The sequence below is a fragment of the Nanorana parkeri genome, unplaced genomic scaffold, assembly GCF_000935625.1.
Source record: "Nanorana parkeri isolate BGI_ZX_2015 unplaced genomic scaffold, ASM93562v1 scaffold1318, whole genome shotgun sequence".
Classification (NCBI taxonomy): domain Eukaryota; kingdom Metazoa; phylum Chordata; class Amphibia; order Anura; family Dicroglossidae; genus Nanorana; species Nanorana parkeri.
Window position 1 is genome coordinate 26,113 of NW_017307586.1, and position 7,984 is coordinate 34,096.

The 7,984-nt window shown below is 43.7% G+C and overlaps 1 protein-coding gene across 1 annotated transcript in view; it reads right to left on the reverse strand.

The window, feature by feature from the left end:
* LOC108797652 (histone acetyltransferase KAT6B-like) overlaps positions 1–7,984 on the reverse strand; it is a gene marked incomplete at its 3' end in the record, with an annotated part of 11,251 nt that overhangs the window by 2,298 nt on the left and 969 nt on the right. The window lies entirely within an intron of this gene.

Consider the following 7,984-nt stretch of genomic DNA (forward strand, 5'->3'; position numbering starts at 1 on the left):
ACTTGGAATCCCTCCTAAAATTCCTACCAGACCTAAAGGATCTGGTATGGTTTTTTTTTATCTTAACATTTTTTTTCAAATTAATTTAAATAATTTTTAAGCATTTTTTCCCCCTTCTCTCAGGAGGTAGCGAGCAGAATAGCCCAGCCAAATGCCGCTCGGCCCCTATGAGAATAGGGGCGAACAGCAGCGAGTGAGCTGCCAGAGCTTGGGCTCAGCCGATTCAAATATTGGATCGGCTGAGTCGAACTCCTTCTGCACTTCGGCTCAGCCGAACATGCAGAGCATGTCTAGTCCCGATGTACGGCACTGAGCTGGAGTGAATAGCAGAGCATCGGTCGGGTAGGTTATACACTCGGCTGCCGAAGGCAGCTAAGTGAATAACCCCCTAAATCTCATGCAGTTAAGGTTTATATGTACTTTCATATGAGCACAGTGATGAATCTTAAACAGATTCTGCTGTCAGAGATGCAAAATAGCATTGGTACTAAGCCTCACTTAACCAAAAGAAAAAAAAACAAAACTGAAATTTGGCGCTGGTAATGTATACACTTCTACTTTACTGTTATTTTAGACCCCGATTAATTCTGGGAGCCAACCTGGGTTCCCAACTGACCAGCTTAGCACCACTGCACTGTAGTAACGCTTCCTCTCCATCAAGGCTTCGCTGACAATAATCTCTAAGGAACACTTTGGAACCAGTAACCAATTTTATGCTTCTAAATGTACGTAAAATGAAAACAATGCGCACACACAAATATATTTTCCATTTTGCCGTTTCCCTACTTTAGTACAAACCACATTTGATAATAATTAACTGTAACACCACATCAGATGTAAATGTGGAGTTCTAAAACCCACAGCAAGCAGACGCAGATATGATTTTTGCACGGTTCATTACAGTGATGATTTCCATTTAGTGCTTTAACTTTAATGCACCACACGTGATATTGCCAATTTAAAAATGGCACACTGGTAATAATATTACAAGAGAGTCATGAGAAAAACATGGAGGGTGGCACTGCTGGTGTCGCCATGTGAAAATGCTAGATATCTGGCTGTCATGCAACCCCATTTTTTTTTACATTATGTTATAAAACAACTAATATTACCCACTTCTTTGGTAAAATATAAAAGACGGGGTCACGTCGGGTAAATAGACACCAAACATGTCAAGCTTAAAAATTGCGCGCGCTCGCAAAAAAACTAGCATACCCAAAATTCGCCATACACGATGCTTTAAAAGCTTTTACAGCTCATCAGTTTAGTGTTATCGGTGATTGATGGCCCTAGAACTATTGCTCTCATTCCAACGTTCACGGCGATATGTAACATGTGCGTATGCGCACCTGACGCATGTTTACATGCGTGTATGTAGGGGTGGGGACTTTTTTTTAAAAAAATGTTTTTTTTAATTCTTTTTTTATGTGTAACTTTAAAAAAATTTGGGGGGAAACTTAAAATTTTTTTCCCCACTTAAAGTGACATTAATCCCTCAGATTTTTTTAAATAAAACAATAGTGTAATGTGCGCCTTACTGTAATTCATGGTTGTTTCCCTTCTCTTCCTTTTAAATCTGTATCTGTTCTCATGCTCTGCAGAACTTCTGTTTTGCAGCAGACTGCCTCGTCTCAGGAATGGATACACGGTGTCTGTGTATACGTTTCTATAGGCTTGTAACCTGAGCCAGCACTACAGGAAGAAGCCCTGAGCTGAAAAGGGAAGTTCTCCCCAAGCATGAGAAGACATGAGGATTTAAAAGGAAGAGCAGCAAAGAGAAGGGAAACAACCATGGATTACAGTAAGGCACACATTACAGTATTGGTTTATGTTAAAAAATCTGAGGGTTTAATGTCACTTTAACTTTATTGCTATCACAGAGGGGGCTGAGAAACCCCTCTATGTGATAGCAAAAGAGGTGACAGGTCCTCTTTATAGAGACATCAGGGGTCTCCAAGACCCCCAATGTCACCTAGGACCCCCCTGAAGAAGCTGATGAAGCAGAGGTCTGCTTCATCAGCTTCTCTCCAGCATCTGAAGCTGGAGAGTGACACGAGAATGCGGAAGTGATGTAATATACACCACTTCCGCATTCTGACAGCGGAGAGGGGACCGGAGGGAGATCATGAACCGACCTCCCTCTGATCCCCTGTGACAGAGGCAGTATGCTGTCCCGGGCTCGACAGCAGGAGTGGGGGAGCTGCGGAGGGGGGTGCACGTCACGGGACCTCATACAAGTCATACAAGCCGGCGGATCGCTTGTATATTAACGGGCATCGCTGCCTGTTTTCAAATAGCGGGTGGATGTAACAGGACGTGTATACACGCCCAGTTGTATCCAAGAAGCTCCCGGCCGGGCCGTGTATACACAACGGCCGGCCGGGTGGTAGTTAAGCAAAGTGCACTCATCCTTTTGGCCTCCTTAAGCTGACCTAAGCGATCCCTCTAGAGCAATTCACAAATACATACACACCAAGTTCTGCTGGGCCTGGGCTCTGTTTGTTCATATCTTGCAGCGAAAATCTAACTTGCCTAGCCCCACCTGCACTGTACATCCCCATTGACTCCTAGGGGGCTTGTCTATGCCTGGAGACAACCTCATTGAAGTCAATGGTGACATATTCCCCTCATCCTCGGTCCTGCAGCAGTAAGGTCTCTGGTTGCTCAAGTCTCTCTCCCTCCACTCTTGTTTACGGAAAGTCCCTCAGCATCCTGAAGTATAATTCAAATCAACGGACTTGTATTACACATAATGATGTCAGTGGGGCTTAGACCACTGGAGCACAGGTGAGGCTGAGGATCGAGTGGGTCATCTTTTTTATTTTAGACCCTAGACCAAAACGAGAACTTAAACCTTAAGGTGTGGGGGAAGGTTTTTTTAAATTGCCAGAGTTGTATGTATGCATGTATGTATGCATGCATGCATGCATGCATGCATGTATGTATGTATGTATATAATCACTTTAAAGTGATGAATGTAAATGTTGTGTCAGGTTGGTGGGAAGAGATCAGATGTATGAGAAGGCTTTATGAGGTGCAGTAAAGACATGTATCATGTGGTTTCCTTTATAGTTAGTCATCTAACCACAAATAACACAGTGTACAATGTAAGACAAATGTAAAAGGTTTACACTTCTGGAATCTTCATGTTTATACCTCAAGTATATTATGCACACAGAACTCTATACCGTTTTCCCCTAGAAATCCGTAAAACAATAAAAGAAAAGCATGTATCCAAAAACATCAACCAATATCTCAGCATAGCAGTTCTTCAATGTGGCAGCTGCATTCTTATTATTACCTGGTGATCCTGCCATTAAAAAACTTGGTGTCCTAGGGTAACAACACTTACTCATCATACTGCATCTATGGAGGAGCAGCATCGTCACCCTAGCACATGAAGGGTGGCAAGACCTTTTTCTCTCCTCAACTTTATAACAATGGGGGGAGTTCTCTAGTCCAGAGGTAACCTGGGCAGGTTGCAGAGTGCACAGGACAGCGCTGGAGTTCTGGCAGGATGGACACATATGGAACAGACACAGCAAACTCTTTCCAAGTGTATATTTAGCAGTCCAAAGGGTCCATTGGTGGGGTTTACAAGCACTTTGACTAGTGTTTACTGACATGAGAAGCTGAAAAGGCTATTGTCCAGGTTTACTTGCAGGGCAGTGAAGGCGTACCTTAACCTTTCATATTTCTTCCTAGCTGATACAACAGTTTCCTGCAACAACAAAAAAATAAGCAAACACCATCTAATAAACAAACATGACAATGACACACATTTCATGTGACATTCTGGATATTATATGGCCATATCCATATATACATAGCCAAAACATGTTTTTGTTTTGAATAGAACGTGGAAAGATGAGAGCCCCTGTCAAATGTTACTGCAGCCCAGAAAGAGTTTTCTCCTTGCTGTCCCGGGGACAACCTTTACACCAGACAGGAAGTGAAGGCAACTCTCCAATACAAACCGTAGAAAAATAGCTTTTTTAGGAAAAGTAGGGAAATGTCAGATTTGTTATTGTTGTGTGCTTCCCCTCAATTCTTCTCTGGTAAATGGTTGTCCCCAGAACAAGCAGTGAGGGAAAATCTCTTAAAGAAACAGATTACACTAAAAACCTGGCAGGGGGTTTACCCTTTGACTATAGATAAACTATAAACAAAAGTATGTGTGGTAATGGTCACAACACAAATAAGTAGGAACATAATTAGCTACTACTCATACAAAAGGTGCATACAGCCACCAGCACAGTTATTGACCCCCTTTTTTGGGGGGGCTTTCCTGTATCTGTAGGCCTTTCCCAATGCCTGATGGCCAAGCTTGTTAGAGGAGGAACAGACCATCTAGGATGGATTTTTCCAGGTGTTTGCGGTTTTTCACAAGGACAAGCTGTATACCCCGCTCCCCTCCCCATAGCCACAACATTCAAGTTGCATGATGAGAACTTGCATGTCTAGGCAACAATTGTGCATGCACAGTTGGCCACCATCCAAGAGCTGGTGGCAACACTGACAGTTTGCCCGCAACAGCTTCATAGGTTCCCAAAACAAATATTCAGCGTTTTTGGTGTTCTAAGTGATGTTTTTTGAACACTTGTACAACATGTTGAATGCCAGTGCTGGAGTATACGAGTTTTAGTCAGTAGTCACGGACATTCTGGAAAATCATTGACTTTTGTCACCTAACACTGTGCTGTTCTCCTTCACAAAGGCAGCATGCAACAAAACAGAAAGTCTTCTCTTTTAAATGAAATATAACCCAGTGTTACAAACATCTGGAAATGATTTGTGTGGGTCTGTGATAAATAACTTTGTAACTTCAGGAATCTCTACTTTTAGAACGATTACGTACTGACATTACCTCAAATGTAGCTACTACAGCTGAGCGCATGTGCACAAAATTCCACTTCCTTAGCGATTTCCTTGGACTGCTTTTACAAAACTTACATTCTGACTGTTTGCAGTGTATGTATTCTACAATATAGAGAACCCGAAATAAAGTAAAAACTCTGTTATCCGGTATTCAACTAACCAAACAAAATCCGCTCTTCTGCTGATCTGCACCTGCCTTAATGTCTTAATTTGTTTTAAGTGTCTATTTGCTTTTGATTACTGCATTTCAATATTAATAGTCAGTACAGAGTTTATGGGATGGTATGGTATAGTATCGGGTAAGGCATTAGTTTGACCTATTTTTAATAGCAACTCTCAAGCAACCAGAAACTACATTCATCCGGAATCTAGCAATCCCCCCAGATGCCGGATAACGGGGAGTTTACTGTATTAAGTTCATGGCCCAAAATGACCTGCTTGAAAACAAACAATTCTAAAAAACCACAAACTGCCTTCTTCTGTCCTGATATGTAGGCATGCTTATCTACAGAACAGACAGCAGAATGTAAACTAAGCAATGTGTGTCTACACTGGCTTGGGATGATAGGTATGTTAGCATTAAAGGAGAACTATGAGCCTCATAGTTCCAGCCGACGTGTGACAATGAACTGTCACAGGTCGGCTCAATAGATTGGGAAGTGAGCAAACACATCATCGCTCACTTCTCGATCTATCCCTGCAGAGAGCCGTGACTGTCACTCACGGCTCACTGCAGGGATTCCCCCCCTCCCCAGTCCGATCCTCCAGCGCTGACTGGGGGAACTGACGGGGTAGGGCATAGTTGGCTCTGCCCCCGGTTAGGCAGAGCCAGCAGTCAATCCCGCAGCTGGGTGGATCCAGAAGGTAATAAAAGCACCTGTAAATGCAGGGTCATTGCAGCATCTAGCTGTGTGCATCCATAGACGCACACACCATGCAGCCGGCCATGCCCCCACCCTTGCAGTCACAGCTTGACTGAATGTAGAAGGAGCCTATGGCTCCTCTGCCCTCGGTACCCTCTCCCCCGCAACCAGAAAGTTCAGGGAATCCCGAGTATCTCCCTGATCATTGCAGAGGAGACGAGTGGCTGCAGGTAAGTATGTGGGGGATGGGGGTGTTAGGAAAGTGCTGGGTGTTTTTTACTTTAATGCAGACGGTTGAAGATGCAGCCTGCTTTAAACATCAGTTTGGGACACTTCTGAGACGGTTCAGAATTCATTGCAGGTGATATTACCTGAAAATGACCCCCTCCGGACCCGCTTCAAGCTGCTTTTGCATTCCCATAAACTTGTATGGGGAGGAAAGAATTTGACAAACGAAAACCCATCTACACTGGCCCTAAACGACACTCGAGGCCTATTCAGACCGGTCCATTGCAGAGACACATGCAATCTAATGGCACTGCCACACTTCTTTTCAATGGCACCCCATTGAACCTCCACAACATTTGTCATACAGTGGAGTACAACACCTTGCTTTGGAAACAATGATGCCTGTCAGATTGGTGGTTTATTTTGGATTAGATATTACTTGAAGTCTGACTGTGGCTGCTGCCAGACCTCAAGGCTTTGATGCATCATCATCAGTGCATGCTGAAAGCAACGTATGATGGGATATGTAGTCTTGAGAAATGGAGATTGCATCACATCAAGAAGCAGGGAAAGAAACCCAAAACCCACTGGGAATGCAGGGAGTTGTTGATAGTGATGGGCAGACAGAAGGCAGCACTCACTACATAAAAGAGATTTGTTTCAAGTAAGCTTTAATTGCATTATGAAATTCCTATTACAAGGCTGATGTGATAGCAGGATAGTATATGCTGGGACTACAACTCATTTCAGCTACTTGGGATGCTAGTTGCCCAGCCTGAGCCTTGAACATCATCATCTATTGCTCTTTGCATCACCTTAGTGAACAAGCCTATTAGTGGGGAAATAGCCTAAAGGGCCAATACCAGTCACACTTGGCAATTTCCATCCCAGAAACAACCAAATAGATGAATGCCAACAGGTTCCATAAACTCCTGGTGACAGACTGCCTGGATCCATCCTGTCACTTATGTGATGGAAATTCTGGAAAACAGCCTTGAGTGTGCTCAGCATTGGGCTTCATTGGTCCTTGATCACATTGTCAGAGAAGAGCCTCCTCACCAGCTCAGGGAAGCCAATATATACAGGGATATTCACAGAAGGGTGAAGAGTTTGGAGAAAGCAGGAGAAGGGAACAACCTAGGACAACATAGCTGATATGGAAACATTCTCCAATTCAGCTCCCTTGCCAGTTCAGCTATGTTGTCCTAGACTGTTCACTTCCCCTGCCTTCTCCAAACTCTTCACCCTTTAGTGAATAACCCTGATAGGTTTTATCAGGTACTCAGACTTGTTCAGTTAATCTGAAGTGATTGTCATCTATAAAACACTTTGGAATATTATTAAATATTGTACAACTAATTTCAGTACAACCAACCAAATGTCTGTTTCCATCAGATTTAACCGAACACACATCAGACATGGAGACATTTACTAACACGTAAATGGCTTAGAACAACAAGGAGGACATGAGAGGTCAGGGTACGCCCCAGTCATTTGTCTTATGGCTTCAGCTCACACCAATCCACTGAAATAAATAGTACATATTCATATCATTCTGCAGCTTAAATAATGAACACAGAAGCACTGAAATGCATTATAATGCACTGCAATACACATTCATGTCACACATATTATGTACTATGCGTTATGCACTGTGTGGTGTGACTGGTAGAGTTATACCCAGGAAAAGGTGGAATCCAAGCAATGGCTCTGGGCCGGTTATGTTCTCAGTAAAACGCATCAGCGCCAGACGGACACCAAAGGGCCAAGGTGAGAATTTTTTTTGGGCATTTAAGCGCAGGGCGGCTGTGCAAATAGCAGGTCCACCCATGAAAGGACTTGGGTATGGCGGGCACCCAGGAAAGGATTCAGTGTAGAGGGTTTGGAATACAGCAGGCTCCAAAGGGACTCCAGCAAGAAAGATTTTTGGCCCTCCAAGACTTGGAGGGCCAAAAATCCTCCCAAGGCCAGCAGGGAAGGGGGCGGGCACAGCAGGCCAGCAGGGAAGGGGGCGG